Below are 17,519 nucleotides of genomic sequence, written 5' to 3' on the forward strand. Positions count from 1 at the left end.
TAGCCTGACCTGTCCTCCCTCTTCCTTCTTCCCCCTCCCCTAGTCCTCAGAGACGGGGAGCCCTCCTCTCTTACCAACTGACCCCAGACTATCAAGTCTCTTCAGAACTGTCTGAGTCATCTTCCTCTGTGGCCCAAGCGAGGGTGCCCTGCTTGGGGAAATGATGGAATAGCATGCACCCAAGTCCATGTCAGAGACAGCCTTTGCTCCCTTTACTCAGGAACCCACATGGAGACTAAGCTGTCTATTGGCTACATCTGAACATGGTATTTGGTTGGTGTCCCCACACTGGGCCCAGATTTGTTGGTTCTGTTGGTCTCCTCATGGAGCTCCTGTGCAAGTGATTAAAAAATGCTTACATTTAGAGGCGAGAAGGATAAAACAAAGGCAGAGGGGCTGGTGGTGGCTCAGCGGCTCAGAACACCTACTGTTCTTGCAGAAGACATGAGTTCAGTTTCAGTACCCATATCTCAAAACTGCTGAAACTCCAGCTCCAGGGGATCCAACACACTCTTCTATCATTCTTGGGCATGTGCACATATCCACACATAAACATACACATGTACATACTTAAAATAATGAAAATAAAAGATAAAATGAAGACAGAAATGCAAGATTGTATCTTGCTTTTATAGGACACCTGCAGGCCCAAGTGAATGGTCAGAGCTTTTAGCTAAAGCAACCACTAGGTTTCTGTCATCAGAAGACTTCTATTACTTTTTTATTATATATCTTGTTTTTACTGAGGTTATCTATTAATTGTGGTGGAGACAAACACATGCATGAGCATATCCTGGCAAGCGCCAGATGGTCAGAGAACTTGTGAGAGTCCTTTCTCTCCACCACATGGGCCCTAGGGATTGAACTCAGACTGTCAGGCTTGCCAATAATTACCTTTACCTGCTGAGCCGTCTATCAGCCTGAGACCTCTGCTTTTAACACACATCAGTCCCTTGGACATTTTTAAGTCCTGAAGATTAGTGGGGATGGGAACCTCAACTGTCGTAGCCATTGTTCTGTTCCCATGGAGAGTCAGTATCTGGCACAGAGCCAGGTCTCGCTGGATAATATCTGAATGAGTAATGCTGGAAGTGGGTGAATTCTGATACTTTCAAAACAGTGTCTGAGGAGAGCTGACCTTATTAGGAGAAAGAAGGGATAAAGAAAGGGGAAAGGTTGAGAGAGGTGAGAGAAATGTAAACTACAGCACTCAACACAATTCGACCAGATTATATCTCCTCCAAACTGCTTAATAGTCCAGATCTGGAAACTATTCATTTCAACCAAGAGTTTCAAAGAGAAACAACATAAGTGGTCATAAGCGCACCAACATTTTGAAGCAAAACTAAACAATCTTAGAATCTTTACTGCCTCTCTTCTGAGATGTTTAAGTGCAGGAGTTTGTGTTCTAGAAATGTCCACTGAAGTTGGGCACCCCAGGATCAGCTGTTCTCTGTTTTTATCAGATGTGGGTTTCTGTAATGGTCTCGATGAGTTGGAAAGAGATTATTTGGTGAGGATTAGGAGGAACACTGGTCTGTGAGCATAAGATAAGTATTTAGAATGCAGTTAGGAATTAGACTGGCTTAGGAAAGTGGTGGTTGTAGGTTCTCCTCTAAGGTCCATGATATCCCTAGCTTCAGGTAGCTGGCTAGGTTTCTAACAGGAGGCATGGTTCTTCTCCTGTTGAGAGGCATTAAGTCCAATTAGACAGATGTCCATTGCCATCAAGGCAGGAGTGGAACTATTGCCACTATTTCACCTTTATTGAGAGCTTGCTATACTAGTCACTGAATATTATTTTTACAGCTTCTACAGCACCATGGGAAAGAAAGCCCATGACTGAGGTTAGCTGAGGTACTTTTTACAGCACTGCTTTTGTGGTGATCACAACCATAGGCCCTCCTTTGTCTACCCACACATAAACAGTAGACTAGCTGATGATTATTTACTGCTAAGTTAATGTATTTCTTTTTCCCCTTTTAAAACACTGCCAGAGACTTTTAACAAAGGCATTCTATTCGCGGTGTTCTCGTAACCAGTCATCCTGATCACAGGGTCGCCACCACTAAACAAAAGTTAGGCCTTTCCCAGATGACATTTGCTGAGGTGGCAGTGGCTGCTTTCCCAGCTCTCTGGCTGATTCTTAGTTCCAGGCTCTTTGTATATCCGTCACTATTTCTCTGGTGTCTTCCAGGCTCCCGTTTCTGCCTCATTGCTCTGTTCAGATTCAATATTTTAAAAGCAAACGAGGAGAAAAATGAAAACGCCAAACATCCTCTAAGTGAAGGAGAAGAGGTTGTTCAAAGACACACGAGACCCACGGGAAACTGTTTTTAAAGGCCTTTTCCCGAAATTCCCTAGACGAGAAATAATTTCTGGAGTGGGTGGACGGAGACTCTTCGGTGCCGTGGCTGCCTGTCAGTTGGGCAAGGAACTCCAGTAACGCAGTTTTCACGAGCTGTCGTCCATACAGATGTGGGCCTTAAGTGGCACAGCTGCCAGAGTCACCCACGTTCTTGTAGGTAACTCCTTGCCTATTATTGCTAAGCGTACTGGCCTGTCTCCGAAGGATGTGTGTACTGAGCCTTCGTAGCGTCGCCATGCTCAGATTTCACCCTCTGCTCGGCAGCTAAAGCTCTGAACTAGAAAAAACAAGGCCTCCTGTAGCTCCGTTTGGATTTCAAGGCTCTTATGAGTGACTTGCAGCCATTCTCAAGTGCAATGGTCCTGCTTAAAGGGTATTTTTTTGTGGGTGTCTCCTTACACGGCCACTCCTCCTGTGTAACCACATGGCTGAGAGGAGGAAACAGAGGTCTGGAGACCTTGTAGGTGCTGAGAGCTGAGTCAATTTCTGCCTCTGCTTTTCTTCTTCACTCGAATACATTCTTTAGTGCGCGGTTCCCAATGAAATTTGCTTTTCTTTTGTTCTGCAATAGGATTGCTGCAGCTGCTTTCTTAAATTATCTGCTTCGGGTGTCTGCCTTCCCTAAACAATTATATTCCTCATGAAGCGTACTGAAACTATATGGAATGGTTGTGTTTTCCCTCACAGAACCTCAGAGGCTTTTACAAAATATTTACTTTTACACACACACACACACACACACACACACACGTATAAATATATTTTTACTATATATTTTACTTGTATATGTATATATGTATATTTTACATATATATTAAATATATACATTTATCTGTAGATATAAATGTGAACCACTTACGTGCTGTCTCCTGGAATTAGTGTTACAGGCAGTTGTGAGCTGTCATGAGGGTGTTGGGAAGTGAACTTGGGTGCTTTGGAAGAGCAACAAGAACCTTTAACTGTTGAGACATCTCTCTAGTCCCAGGACCTCAAAGGTTGAGTCTCACTTGAATTCTGCCCAAGAACTTTATGTTCCAGAGACAATTCAGTAGATTTCCCAGGTCTACCCTTTGGTGGAAGATCTAAGAACATTCTGCAGCTTCTAAACCGTTACTGGAAAGGGAGTTGTATGATAGAAATTATGTCTCAAAGAATTATGTGTATGGATTACCACTCTTAACCAACTAGGCTCTGAAACAAAGTCTTTTGCATCTATTTTAAAATCCACTGCATCTATAATCCATGAACAACATGGAGTTCTTTACTGTGTTTGTTCAGTACAGAAATTGTAGATCATCTCTCTAAGTATGTGTTATAATCTATAAATAAATAACATTTTCAAATGTACTTCATGCTAATGTATTCATAAAAACTTATAAATAATTCCATTTAAATTATTCTCCTGTCCCCTTAGGTATTAAAGCACCTGGCTCTGCCTGTAAGAGGAAGGAAAGACTGTGGGAGGCAGTGTGCTATTGGATACATAGCCAAGCCCTTGCTTATCAGATAGACGTGATGTTACATTTTGGCTCTGTCCTGACTTTGTGACTTTGAGTAGATCACTTAGCCTTCACAGTCTGTTTCCACATGGCGAATGTGAGAATTCGTAACACTGATGTTTGAAACTGTTTGAACTCAGCAAGTACAGAACCTGGGGAATAGTGATTCATGGTTGCTTGCACACAGGGACACACACACACACACACACACTCTCATGCACATACTCCAAAAATAGAAACTCACTTGCCTTGTCTCAGGAGAGAAGTCAGCTGAGTCCTAACATTATTGTCCTATACAATGTGCCCTTTATCTTTTGTCAGAATTTACCTTTTAATTAATTTTTAAAACTTGAGAGTGATGGATACTGACTTGGATTCCTTTGTGCTTATGTGGTCTGGGGATTCTTCGAGCATATTGGATCACTAACATTTTCCACTCAGTGTCTCAAATCTGAAGTCTGTCTGTCTGTCTGTCTTTCTATCTTCCTTCCTTCCTTCCCTCCTTTTCCCTTTCCTTTATTTTGAACTGAAGAAGAGTTTAAAAGAAAAACCCTAGGGAAAGCAAGCTGTAAGTCTCAGCAGCTGTCTGGAGAAGGGAAATTGTGGGAAAGGCCATGCTCATTAAGTTAAACCAACCTGGAGGTCAACCACATGGAGAACTAGTGGCAGGATTGGGGGGAGCTCTAGCGAATGTTAGGGAAAAAACATACTTAAAAAAGAGATAGAAAGAAGACCAGGGTAAGTTACACTTTTATAAGTAATTCAGAAAAGTGAGCAGACTTACAAAGCTGTGTGACTACTGCTTTGTAAATGGCTTGCCGGACATTATTTTTTTTTAATTGTGTGTGTGTGTGTCTTTACTGTTTTTTCACACCTGCCTTTTCATTTATGTTACTGATTTCCTGTGAGTTTTTAGCTCATCTGAGGAACACACTGTTTCCCATGTGCACTTTCTCAGTTCATGTTCCATTAGTTAATCTATGAAGCCTCACACAGTTCCCTAGTCTTCCAGGACCACTTTTCTCTTAGCATTAGATCAGGTATAATCTTAGAAGTCAGCTTAGACATCCGTCTGCAGATAAAGTCAGAGAAGAGGGTGAAATCTCCCAGGGAGGGTATGAAGAGGGAAAGAGAGACTTCAACATCCAACTAGAAAATGTCCCGGTTTTGAGAAAGAGAACAAGCAGTGTTCATAAAGTAGGTTACAAAAGAAAAGTCAGAAGAGTAGAAGTAGGGATTTTAGAAGTCATTTATTTTAAGTATCGGGGGTTGGACCCATAATCTTACACATGCTCTACCAGCGAGCTACAACCCAGACCAGAAAAAAAATATGAAAACAAAACAAAATCCTCTTATTAAAGTAGAACATTTATTTCTATCAAGGTAGTAGCTATGGTTCTTCTTTAAAAGCATATTGTGAAAAGAAGGCATGTTTTAGAGTTACCCCTCAGGATGACAATTAGGGTTCAGGAACATTGACTGATGATTGCAAAACATCTAAAAAGTGTGGATCTTTGCATATGGTGTGTGCCACGCACAAAACAACCCCAACAAAGGCTCTCATATTAATTCTAGGTAATTTGTTTGAAAAAAAGTTTGGTCAAAAGCTCAGCAACTTATGGCCTCACATTGCACGGAGCAGAAAGCATTTTCCAACACATTCTCTTTTTCTGTCTACCATTTCAGATAAGCCAGAGCCAATACACTGCTTCATAAAATTCTTATCTACTGTCTGATAGTCTGGTCATCAAAAAGCCACCACCATGCACGCTTGGCTATGTATCAACGGAAGAATTACTTTCCTTGGTAGAGTTAAATAAATGAGATGGCCTTCACATGGCATTCTTAATGAAATAAGGAGGAACACACCAGTGAATTGCTTTCATTCCCGCCCAGATTTCTATCACTCCCTGCAGTCATGTATCATTTAACAACTGGCATACGTTCTAAGAAAAGCCTCCCTGGGCAATATCATGACAGTGCAAACATCACAGAGCACGTACAATGAGCAGAGCTTAGGCTCGGTACTAGAGAAAAATCACTCCATCAGGAGACTCTGTAAACATGAGATGCATAAGCAGACAGCTCCCATGTGATGAGGCACGCTCTTTCACAGTAGTTTATGAATATGAATGCACTCCAAAATGACCATAGGAGTTAGCATAATGAATGCATATGCCAGCAATACAGCCATTTATGATCAAGTGCTTTAATAAGCATGTTGCTATATCTTTACAGGATGGGAAGTGCAGTAGCTTTCTTTGTAACAACATAACTATAAACATGAGTAATAAATGTTCTATAACATTAAGAAAAAACTGTATTTAGAAACGAAAGCTACTAGCTGGGTGTTGGTGGCACATACCTTTAATCCCAGCACTCAGGAGGCAGAGGCAGGTGGATCCCTGAGTTTGAGGCCAACCTGGTGTACAAAGTAAGTCCCAGGATAGTCAAGGCTACTCAGAGAAGCTCTATGTCAAAACAACAAAAGCAATAATAAAAGAGCAAGCTCCATTTTCATCTTATGGGACTCTTGCTTATGTTGTCCAGCACTGACTATGACATCATAGGTAGAAGTAGAATACTTTTGCTTCACTGAGAATGGCAAGTTCACTTTACGTCAAAACAGGTGGCTGTAAAGGACAATGAAAACAATAGAATATTATAGCATTATAAAATAGAAAGGAAGGTTTGATAGGTACCAATTGGCACCAACAACCACCAATCCAGAAGCAAGTCTTCCACACTCACCCACCTCCCTCACTGAAAGAAATATAAATATGAAAAAAAATCAATGAGCACTAGGTAGGGCAAAAATATGTGTTATAAAAAAGTGGTACCTATTTCTGAAGAACTGACAACTGTGGAAATAAAGCTAATATGGGAAAAAAGAATCAACAGATTCAGACTTTTGCGACAACATTAACGTTATAACCACAGGCAAGAACATTAGCTCTGACAAAGAAAGCTCAAAACCACCCAGATAGCTAAAGAAGGTGCACGTGTTGCTTGTTTTCTTTCTGCAACAAGTTACGTGATGAAAACAACTTAAAGAAGGGAGGTTTTATTTTGTTTTCCAGTTCTAGGGTAAACAGTCTATCATGGCAGGGAATGGGCATGGCAGCAGGAAAAGGAGGTGGCTGGTTACAGTGAATCCTTAGTTAAGGAAGCAGAGAGACATAAATGCTGATGCTTGCCTCTCATTCTTCTTTTATTCAATCTGGGATACTAGCTTAAGGAATGGTACAGCCCACATTTACGGTGGGACTTCTCACTTCAATTTAATAGTCTAAATAATCCTTCATACACATACCCAGGGATTTGCTTCCACCAGGATTCCAAATCCCATGTAGTTGATAATCAAGATTAAACATCACAGAAGAGCATCTTATGAATGTTTGATTTGTAAGAAGACAGCTTTTTCTATCATATTAATACAGTTGAGAATGTCTTCCTTACATGTATAGCATTCTTGGAGACTTAGTGAATCAGAACAAATATCATTTCCTGCACACGGAAAACAGTAAATACACGAATGATTTTAAATCCCAGTAAATAGCAACTTTCACCCTTTTCACCTATGCTGAGCATCTCTATTTTGAAGCAACAAGATATGAGTTGGTATGGGGTTTCTGTCTCCAGCTGAACATCCATAGTATAACCCCAACACCTAAAGCTCAGAGGACATCATGAAAGACCATAAAAGCTTTTATGTCCTATCTGCCCTCAGCCTGGGAAATAATGGAACAATTATAGGTACCCATATATTTCTAATAACTTACTATGCTGTTTAGGCAATCTTAAACAATAAGAGCTAATTCTTTCAACAAATGCTAAAGAAACGGCAATTGTCACTGCGATTTTACTGAAAATGTATTCTCTCTTAAACTCTGTCACTATATCTCAAGACAACATATACCACACATACATAAACCATACACACATCATACACATATACACATACATACACACATATATACACACACATACACATATACACTCATATATGTACACACACATATGTGGATAACACATACATGCGAAACAAAAAACCTACATCTTATTCCCTGTTTCTTCCTTTCTACAGATTGAGACTCTAAAAAGTTCCAAATTTCTTTCTATTTAATAAAAATGTCCTCCAAAATTAAGACTGTCGAACAAATCTTATAATAGGATTTATATCTGATACAATGTGGAAAAGAACTAAGTCCAACCCTTTGAAAAAGAATCAACAGTAAAATTAATTTAGCAGGATTGACGAGTCTAGCACATGATGCTAGAAATAAGTGATTGTCTAATGAATAATGCATGGCTTCTTCAGTTCAGATTGCTCTCTCCATATTTCTTCATTTTTTTCCTTTTGTAAACAGATCTATATTAGTTATCAGGATTGCTCTGGTAAGCATTCTGTTCAATAATTAGTTGCAAACTTTAACAAAAAGTAGATTAGAAAAAAAAACATGTTGGATATTTGGTTGCCTTGGAAACCTAAGCATCTGCATGAACTGAAGAAGAGCAGCTCACCTGGGTTTTGCTTCAAGTCCATTACAATTACTGCACTAGGGCCCTCAGGGACATCTAATTGTGAGAAATTTGCCATTATGATGCTCCCTGGTGTCTGAACTTCAGTTTTGTTCTGGTTAGAACAGAATGAGCTGTACTGAAGGATAAGAATAAACAGTCCAAACAATAGGGAAAATGGACACTCCACAGTTTATTAGGATTTTTTTAATGATGCAAAATGTTTACTCAAGTACAAGATTGTATTCTATAATGCAGATGTTTTTTATTTTAAATAATTATCATTTTTACAGTTGTGATTTTTATAGGCAAAAATAATCCCAAATGCATTCCAGAAGGTTTTGTTTCCTCATTTTTGTTAGATTTTTTGAGAGTTTTATACAGCATTTTAATCATATTGACCCCTTCCATTTACTTTTCCAACATTCATTCCCATTCCCTCACCACTTTGTATGCTCTCTTAAAAAAAAATCAAGCATAGTTTATGTTCCTCGTATTCTTCTCTTGGGTGTGCGACCTTTACTGAAGGATAATCTATCCACCAGAGGTGGGCTATAAAGAAAACTGACCCTTTGCCAGCATCTATCAGCTGCCAATATCTCCTTAACCAGGGACAGGAGGTTATGCCTGCTTCCACTCTCCATGCTGGAGTTTTGTCTGGCCTGAGCCTATGCATGTCTTCTGCATGCTGTCTCACCTGCTGTGCATCCGTATGTGCAGTTGCCCTGCTATGTCCGGAAAACAGTTTCCATGTAGCCATCTATCATTTACCCGGAACTTTCACTCTTTGCACTTCCTCTTCTGCCATGATTCCTGAGTCATGGGTAGAGGGGGTGTGATATTATGTCCCACATGAGGCTGAGCACTCCATGGCCTCTTATTTTCTTCACCTTGATCAATTGTGAATTTCTGTGTTAATCACCATCTATGGCAGAAAGCTCTGATGAGGCTGAATGGTGCCCTTATCTATGGGTCTAATTATAAGTCATTAGAAGTTTGTTAAATTCTACACCCATGTAGCAGAGTAACAGTATATGGTTCTCTCCTAGGGTCTACGACCCCTCTAGCAGAGATTCTTGATCCCAATAAGAGTGCGAGGCATAGGTTTCATCTTGTGGAGCCTCAGCTTCAATTATGAAGTGGTTGGTTGCTTCCGTAACATTTGTGCAGCTATTGTAATGGTGGGTGCATGTTGTCAGGCTGCTCGTTGCCGTAGCTCACAGGATTCAGACCGGGCAAGACTGTTGGTTACTCTTCTCCTCCAGTAGCACTCATACACCTTCCAATATTAGAAAAACTAGATGGTATGGGCAAAAAGCTGAATCAAAAATGACTGGATTTTCTTAATCTTTTTCACTAAGTGGGAGAAGGGGGAAATGTAGATACATAATCCCTTCTTTATCTCTCACACACACCTTTCATTGCAATTTTGTATCTGTGTCAAAGGTTTTCTCCAAGAGTAATCATAGACAAATGTGAAAGGTTCATACCCAACAAATTCTTAAAATTGTGAATAATCTTATCTGAGCACTGAGGGGACACTCGCCAGCAGTGTTTTCAGTCAACTATTTCTGATTGCTTTGACTCCCTTAAGGCATATAACATTTCAGTTTCTCTGTGTGCAGAACTTTTCCAGACAGAGAATTATTTTGTGTAATCCAAGCTAACTCACACACACACACACACACACACACACACATATATATATATATATATATATATATATATATATATATATATATATTCCACACAAAAAGATGAATCTAAGCATGTGAGAGTTACTAAATGAAGGTATGTTACTGCCCAAGGCCTATGTATTTAAACCCTTTCCAGCTTTAAGTTTTTATATAAAATAATTGAGTTTTAATATGACTGATTATTTGAAATGTTTCATACACATACATATATAACAGTATGATTACCTCATTAATTACAGCATGAAAACATTAAGCATATTTCTTTGTTTGGATGAAAGTCCATGTTTCTATGTGTTTAATTGACAGTTCTGGGGTTCAGTTGTGCTTGTATTTTACCATGCTAATTCTCCATGAATTCATCAGTCTTTAGAACTGGGCATGACATTAATTATTAAAACCAAACTTGACAATAATTGGGTCATTGTAGATTTTCTAAAATATTTGTGGTTTGTTCTTTTGGCCAGCTTTGAACTTGTAGTCTTCTCCTTCCCAAATGCTGAGTTTAAAGGTATGTATGGACCAGCACACTTAGCTCCACACACTTCTTTTTTCATTTTCAGAACTTTTCCCCATTATTAAATCTCTAAATATCAGTAAGGTATGAACCTTTATTATACATATATATATATTTCTAAAACTTAAGATGTTTCTGAGTAACAGTTTCCCTGAAGTTTAAATTTCCTGTCAGATAGCTTATAATTCAGTCCGCCGTCACTAGTGTTTTTGGGTTAATTTGGGGGAAGTTGTCAATGGAGTGTTCAATGACAGTGTACTTCAGAAGTCAGTGACTCTCATGGCAAGTATAAACATGTACACATTTGTTCGGGGTTAAGTGTTCTGTGAGAAATGTGGATATTTTATTTTCATTTTGTGAAAAGACTTCCCTTGTGAATTTTCTTTAAAGGTCACAGAACGCACTTGGTACAGAAAAAGAGAAATACATTTGAAGCTCATTAAAATTGAGAAGTTACGTTCAGAAAAGAAGACCGACATTGTTAAAGAACAAAAGGCACGCAGGAGACTGGGCAAAGGCATCGTGGCACCCTTTCTGCCACGGGAGTCATGTTTAAGCAGAAAGCTAATAGTCTGCTAAAAAAAAAAATAGACAACTCAATGTCCAACTTCCAAAGGTGTGGATGAAGCAAATTTATAGGATTTTAAGGTGGTTCACTAGCTAAAAGCACTTGCTGCCAAGCTTGAGAGCCCGAGTTTGATCTGCTGAGTTTGATCTCCTTCTGAACTGATGCCCACAGGTTGTCCCTTAACCACCGTCTGCATGCGATGCTATGTATGTGTCCATCTACGCACAAATACATGGGATTTTTTTTTTAATGAGTGAAGTTAAACAACATTTCACAAGGAGACATCTGAAATGGCCAATAATGCGACGAGACAGGTCACAACACAACTGACCACCAAGGAAATACAAATTATACCCACAGGAAATACTGTACAAGTGTTTAAATGTGAGAGAATTCACGGGGCCCAGTCTCTCGTACCACAGTGGTGAGTTTAAATGGCCTCACTTTGACAAGATTTTTCAGGTATGATTTACAAAGTACCCAAAGCATTTTAATTCTATGAGCTAGGATTTCTAGAGAAATAAGTGTCCATGTCCACTAAAGAAATCTTCAGTTGGTGCTCCCTGTCTCTAGGATCCACGCCTGAGTTCAACTAACTGCACATGGAAAATACTAAGAAGGGAATTGCATGTGTGTTGAGCATATATATAGTTTTATTTCCTTTTTTCCTAAACAAGATTGTATAACAACTATGTATAAAGCATTTGTGCACGTGGAGGCCAAGAACAACCTTGGCAGTGCTCATGTTTTTTGAAACAGGATCTCTTGTTGACTTGGAAGCCACCAAATAGGCTAGGCTAGATAGCCAGCAAGCCCAAGGGATTCACTCAACATCACATCCTCAGGGCTGACAAGCATGAGCTACATGAATAGCTTTTTAAAATGGCTTCTACAGGTCATTTTAAACTCCTCATGCCTTAAAGGAAAGCGGTTTACTGACTGAGATGTCAACTTAGCTCAAGAGTCATTCTTAATCATCCCAAAGTAGCATCTGTCCATCAGTCAAAATAAGTAGCTTGGCAAAGTGGTGCATGCTTATTATCTCAGAGCTCAAGAAGCTGAGGCAGGGGGATTACGAGTTCAAGGTTACTGTGGACTGCATAACAAGTGTGAGGGTAGTCTTGGCTACTTAATGACCCCTAGTGTATCAATGCATGTCTTAATGTGTCAATGATATTATAATGATACATAATGTATCAGTAGAAGAAAAATCTGGGCTGGAGAGATGGCTCAGCAATTCAGAACGCTAGCTGCCCTTCCAGAAGTTCTGAGTTCAATTTCCAGTACCCACATGGTGGCTCACAATCGTCTGTAAGAGGGTCTTCTGTCATAAGTCTACATGCAAGTAGAGCACATTATATGTACAAATAAATAAATCTTTAAAAATATAAAAGGGAGATTGGTTAGTTTGGCATATGTGAATTCTTAAAAATTCGGTGAAAAAAAGCTGCCACGTCGGTGAAAAAAAGCATGGTATGGGACATGGCTGAGAGACACAGCACGGATAGAACAGCATGTCCTCATAGCCGCATTCATTTCAAGTCCGAAACTATTATCAGTTAGCAGTGAGGGAAACCAGGACAGTAATATTTTCATAGGGTTGGCCGTGAACTGGGAGAGGGCGTGGGGAAGCCTTCTAACTTATGCAAATGTCTTCTATTTTGATCCATGTACCATAAATGTAATGGACATATTAGCTGAAGGTCTCTGCAGTTGTGCTTACGACCCCCGGCGAAAGCGTGTTTTAAAGCAGGGATCAAAACTTAACAGAAATCCCAACCGAGCTTGAATTTATACCCAGAGAAGAAAAGCACTGGGGAGAAAATGAGTTCTAAAAAAGGCCTAGAGATGCATGTTTTATATACGATGTATATCATCTCAATATAGAGTTAGGTAGCACTGTGGTTACTCATCGTTGGTGAGGTTGTTTGTGATGTATTTAAAGAACACCCCCTCCCAGTTCTTTTGCTATTAGAAAAGCAATCAGTTTGATTTACATAACTTGACTTTGGTAGAGAGCTCATTTCTACCGAGTCATTCTAAAGTAGGGCTTCATCACCTCCCAGCATCATTTTCACTTCATTAATTAACATCTGATTTATAAGCATGTCAGCAACTGACACATCTCATAAATAGGGCAAACTAAAATAAGTACAAGTTTGAGCATCTTGGCAAAATGAAAAAAATGGCCCTTTCCTGTTCTATTTAATAGTTGAAAAAAAAAATCTCTCACTGTGAAGACTTCTTGACCTGCTTAGTCACAAATAATCATTCCATTTTTCTTCTTTCTGTAACATTTTGTTCTAACCTTTATCCCAGCATCTGCCCCTTTATAAATAACACTTGCTAACTGGAGTTCACTGAGGACAGAGAAGGGCCTTACTAATCTGCTCATACCTTTTGCATTGTACAGTGGGCTTTTGGTAAATGTTTGCTGAAAGACTGAATGCATTAATAGACAATTCCCTTTGAAAACTCTGCCTCAGAATCTGACATGCATTTTTACCCACCTTGGAAAGGAATGTAACATTACCTAGTCAGGATTCTCCAGACCGAATACTTAATCACATTGTGATGGCTGGCTACAATGTTTTTGTTCTATGCCCCTCTTCCTTGAATGCGTTCCTCCATTCTTTAGGATTCAGTACAAGAGTTCAGTCTTCCTTCTGCCTCCTCTGACTGGGTTGTGTGTCCTTAGCATGTATGGGTCTCTAGCTGTTGTCAGGTGAGTCTTTTTTTTTTTAATATTGGGTCTCTGACTTCTTTATATATTTATCCAGCACTTAAACTAAAATTAATCTTTAAAGGCCAGAAAAATGTTAAGGATGCTCGGAATAAATCCATAGTGAGTGGCTGCCACTTTCCATTGCCTCATTCATTCATTCTGCAGTGAACTAGAACGATGTAGACACTGTCTGTCCCAGTGAGAAGTCCTGCAAGTCCAGAGCTCAGGGTTGTAGGCCCAGTCCCTCCGTTCTCACAAAAGAACCGGTCACCACACGCTTTGTGCCTGATGAGGAATACACATACATACATACATATGCACATACATATATATGTATGTATATTCTTAATATATGTAACATATGTAACATAATATGTCATATATGCATGCAGTAACGATTAGTGAAAAAGAAGGCCATGAATTTAAAAAGAAGAGGGGAGAGACATATGGGAGGGTTTGGTTGGGGGAAAGAGAAGGGAGAAATAATGTAATTTATAATCTCAATATTTTTTTGTGGTTTTATTTTATTTTATTTTATTTTTAAATTTTTCATCAATTACACTTTATTCATTCTGCATCCCCCAATAAGCCCCTCCTTCCTCCCCTCCCAAGCCCACCCTCCCTCCTCCCTCTGCTTGCATGCCACTCCCCAAGTCCACTAATAGGGGAGGTTCTCCTCTCCTTTCTGATCTTAGTCTGTCAGTTCACATCAAAAGTGGCTGCATTGTCCTCTACTGTGGCCTGGTAAGGCTGCTCCCCCCCAGAGGGAGGTGATCAAAGAGCAGGCCAATCAGATTATGTCAGAGGCAGTCCCTCTTCACATTACTATGTAACCCAATTGGACTCTGAACTGCCCTGGGCTACATCTGTGCAGGGGTTCTGGGTTATCTCCATGAATAGTCCTTGGTTGGAGTATGAGTCTCTGGGAAGTTCCCTGTGTTCAAATTTTCTTGTTCTATTGCTCTCCTTGTGGAGACCCTGTCCTCTCCAGCTCTTACTATTTCCCATTTCTTACCTAAAATTCCATTCACTCTGCCCAACAGTTGGCCATCAGGCTCAGCATCTGCTTTGATAGTCTGAAGGGCAGAGGCTTTCAGAGGCCCTCTGTGGTAGGTTCCTAGGTTGTTTCCTGTTTTCTTCTTCTTCTGATGTCCATCCTCTTTGCCTTTCCGGATGGGGATTGGACATTTTAGTTAGGGTCCTCTCTCTTGCTTAGTTTCTTTAGATGCACAGGTTTTAGTGGGTTTGTCCTATGTTGTATGTCTATATGAGTGAGTATATACCATGAGTATATACCATGTGTGTCTTTTTGCTTCTGGGACAACTCACTCAGGATGATCCTTTCCAGATCCCACCATTTACCTGCAAATTTCATGATTTCCTTATTTTTCATTGCTGAGTAATATTCCATTGTGTAGATGTACCACAATTTCTGCATCCATTCTTCAGTTGAGGGGCATTTGGGTTGTTTCCAGCTTCTGGCTATTACAAATAAAGCTGCTACAAACATGGTTGAGCAAATGTCCTTTTTGTGTACTTGAGCCTCTTTTGGATATATGCCCAGGAGTGGTATGGCTGGATCTTGAGGAAGCGCTATTCCTAGTTGTCTGAGAAAGCGCCAGATTGATTTCCAGAGTGGTTGTACAAGTTTACATTCCCACCAGCAGTGGAGAAGGGTTCCCCTTTCTCCACAACCTCTCCAGCATGTGTTGTCACTTGAGTTTTTGATCTTGGCCATTCTCATGGGTGTAAGGTGAAATCTCAGGGTTGTTTTGATTTGCATTTCCCTAATGGCTAGTGAGGTTGAGCATTTCTTTAAGTGCTTCTCTGCCATTCGGTATTCCTCTACAGAGAATTCTCTGTTTAGCTCTGTTCCCCATTTTTTAAGTGGATTACTTGGTTTGCTGCTTTTCAGCTTCTTTAGTTCTTTATATATACTGGATATGAGTCCTCTGTCAGATAAAAGGTTGGTGAAGATTCTTTCCCAATCTGTAGGTGGTCGCTTTGTTTTGATGACGGTGTCCTTTGCTTTGCAGAAGCTTTTCAGTTTCATGAGGTCCCATTTATTGACTGTTGCTCTTAGAGCCTGTGCTGTTGGTGTTCTGTTCAGGAAGTTTTCCCCTGTACCAATGAGTTCTAGGGTATTTCCCACTTTTTTTTCAAGCCGATTTAATGTGTCTGGTTTTATGTTGAGGTCTTTGATCCACTTGGACTTCAGTTTTGTGCAGGGTGATAAGTATGGATCTATTTTCATTTTTCTACATGTAGACATCCAGTTAGACCAGCACCATTTGTTGAAGATGCTATCTTTTTTCCATTGTATGGTTTTGGCGGCTTTGTCAAAGATCAGGTGTCCATAAGTGTATGGGTTTATTTCTGGGTCCTCTGTTTGGTTCCATTGATCCACCATTCTGTTTCTATGCCAGTACCATGCAGTTTTTAAAACTGTTGCTCTATAGTACAACTTAAGATCAGGGATGGAGATACCTCTGGAAGATCTTTTATTGTAGAGGACTGTTTTAGCAATTCTGGGTTTCTTGTTATTCCATATGAAGTTGAGAATTTTTCTTTCCAGGTCTGTAAAGAATTGTGTTGGTAAGAATTGTAAGAATTGTGATGGGCATTGCATTGAATCTGTAGATTGCTTTTGGTAAGATGGCCATTTTTACTATGTTAATCTTGCCAAGCCATGAGCATGGGAGATCTTTCCATCTTCTCATATCTTCTTCTAATTCTTTCTTCAGAGATTTGAAATTTTTTTCATACAAGTCTTTGACTTCCTTGGTTAGGGTTACTCCGAGGTACCTTATGTCATTTGTGGTTATTGTGAAGGGTGTTGTTTCCCTAATTTCTTTCTCAGCCCTTTTGTCTTTTGTATACAGGAGGGCTACTGATTTTTTTGAGTTAATTTTGTATCCGGCCACTTTGCTGAAGGTGTTTATCAGCTGTAGGAGTTCCCTGGTAGAGTTTTTGGGGTTACTCACGTATACTATCATATCATCTGCAAATAGTGGTAATTTGACTTCTTCCTTTCCAATTTATATCCCCTTGATCTCCTTCAACTGTCTTATTGCTCTAGCAAGGACTTCCAGCACTATGTTGAAGAGATATGGAGAGAGTGGGCAGCCTTGTCTTGTCCCTGATTTCAGTGGGATTGCTTTAAGTTTCTCTCCGTTCAGTTTGATGTTGGCTATAGGCTTGCTGTATATCGCCTTTACTATGTTTAGATATGTGCCTTGTATCCCTGATCTCTCCAATACTTTGAAGATGAATGGATGTTGGATTTTGTCAAAGGCTTTTTCAGTATCTAGGGAGATTATCATGTGTTTTTTTTTTTCTTTCAGTTTGTTAATATGGTGGATCACATTGATGGATTTCCGTATATTGAACCACCCCTGCATACCTGGGATGAAGCCTACTTGGTCATAGTGGATAATATCTTTGATGTGTTCTTGGATTCGGTTTGCAAGTATTTTATTAAGTATTTTTGCATCAATGTTCATAAGGGAGATTGGCCGGAAATTCTCTTTCTTTGTTGAGTCTTTGTGAGGTTTAGGTACCAAGGTGACTGTGGCTTCATAGAATGAATTTGGTAATATTCCTTCTGTTTCTATTTTGTGGAATAGT

At 39.7% G+C, this 17,519-nt stretch overlaps 1 long non-coding RNA gene across 1 annotated transcript in view; it reads right to left on the minus strand.

Annotated features, from left to right (window-relative positions):
- Positions 1-17,519, minus strand: part of LOC132653489 (uncharacterized) — a 144,360-nt gene that overhangs the window by 92,827 nt on the left and 34,014 nt on the right. The window lies entirely within an intron of this gene.

Source organism: Meriones unguiculatus, chromosome 4, assembly GCF_030254825.1.
Source record: "Meriones unguiculatus strain TT.TT164.6M chromosome 4, Bangor_MerUng_6.1, whole genome shotgun sequence".
Classification (NCBI taxonomy): Eukaryota; Metazoa; Chordata; class Mammalia; order Rodentia; family Muridae; genus Meriones; species Meriones unguiculatus.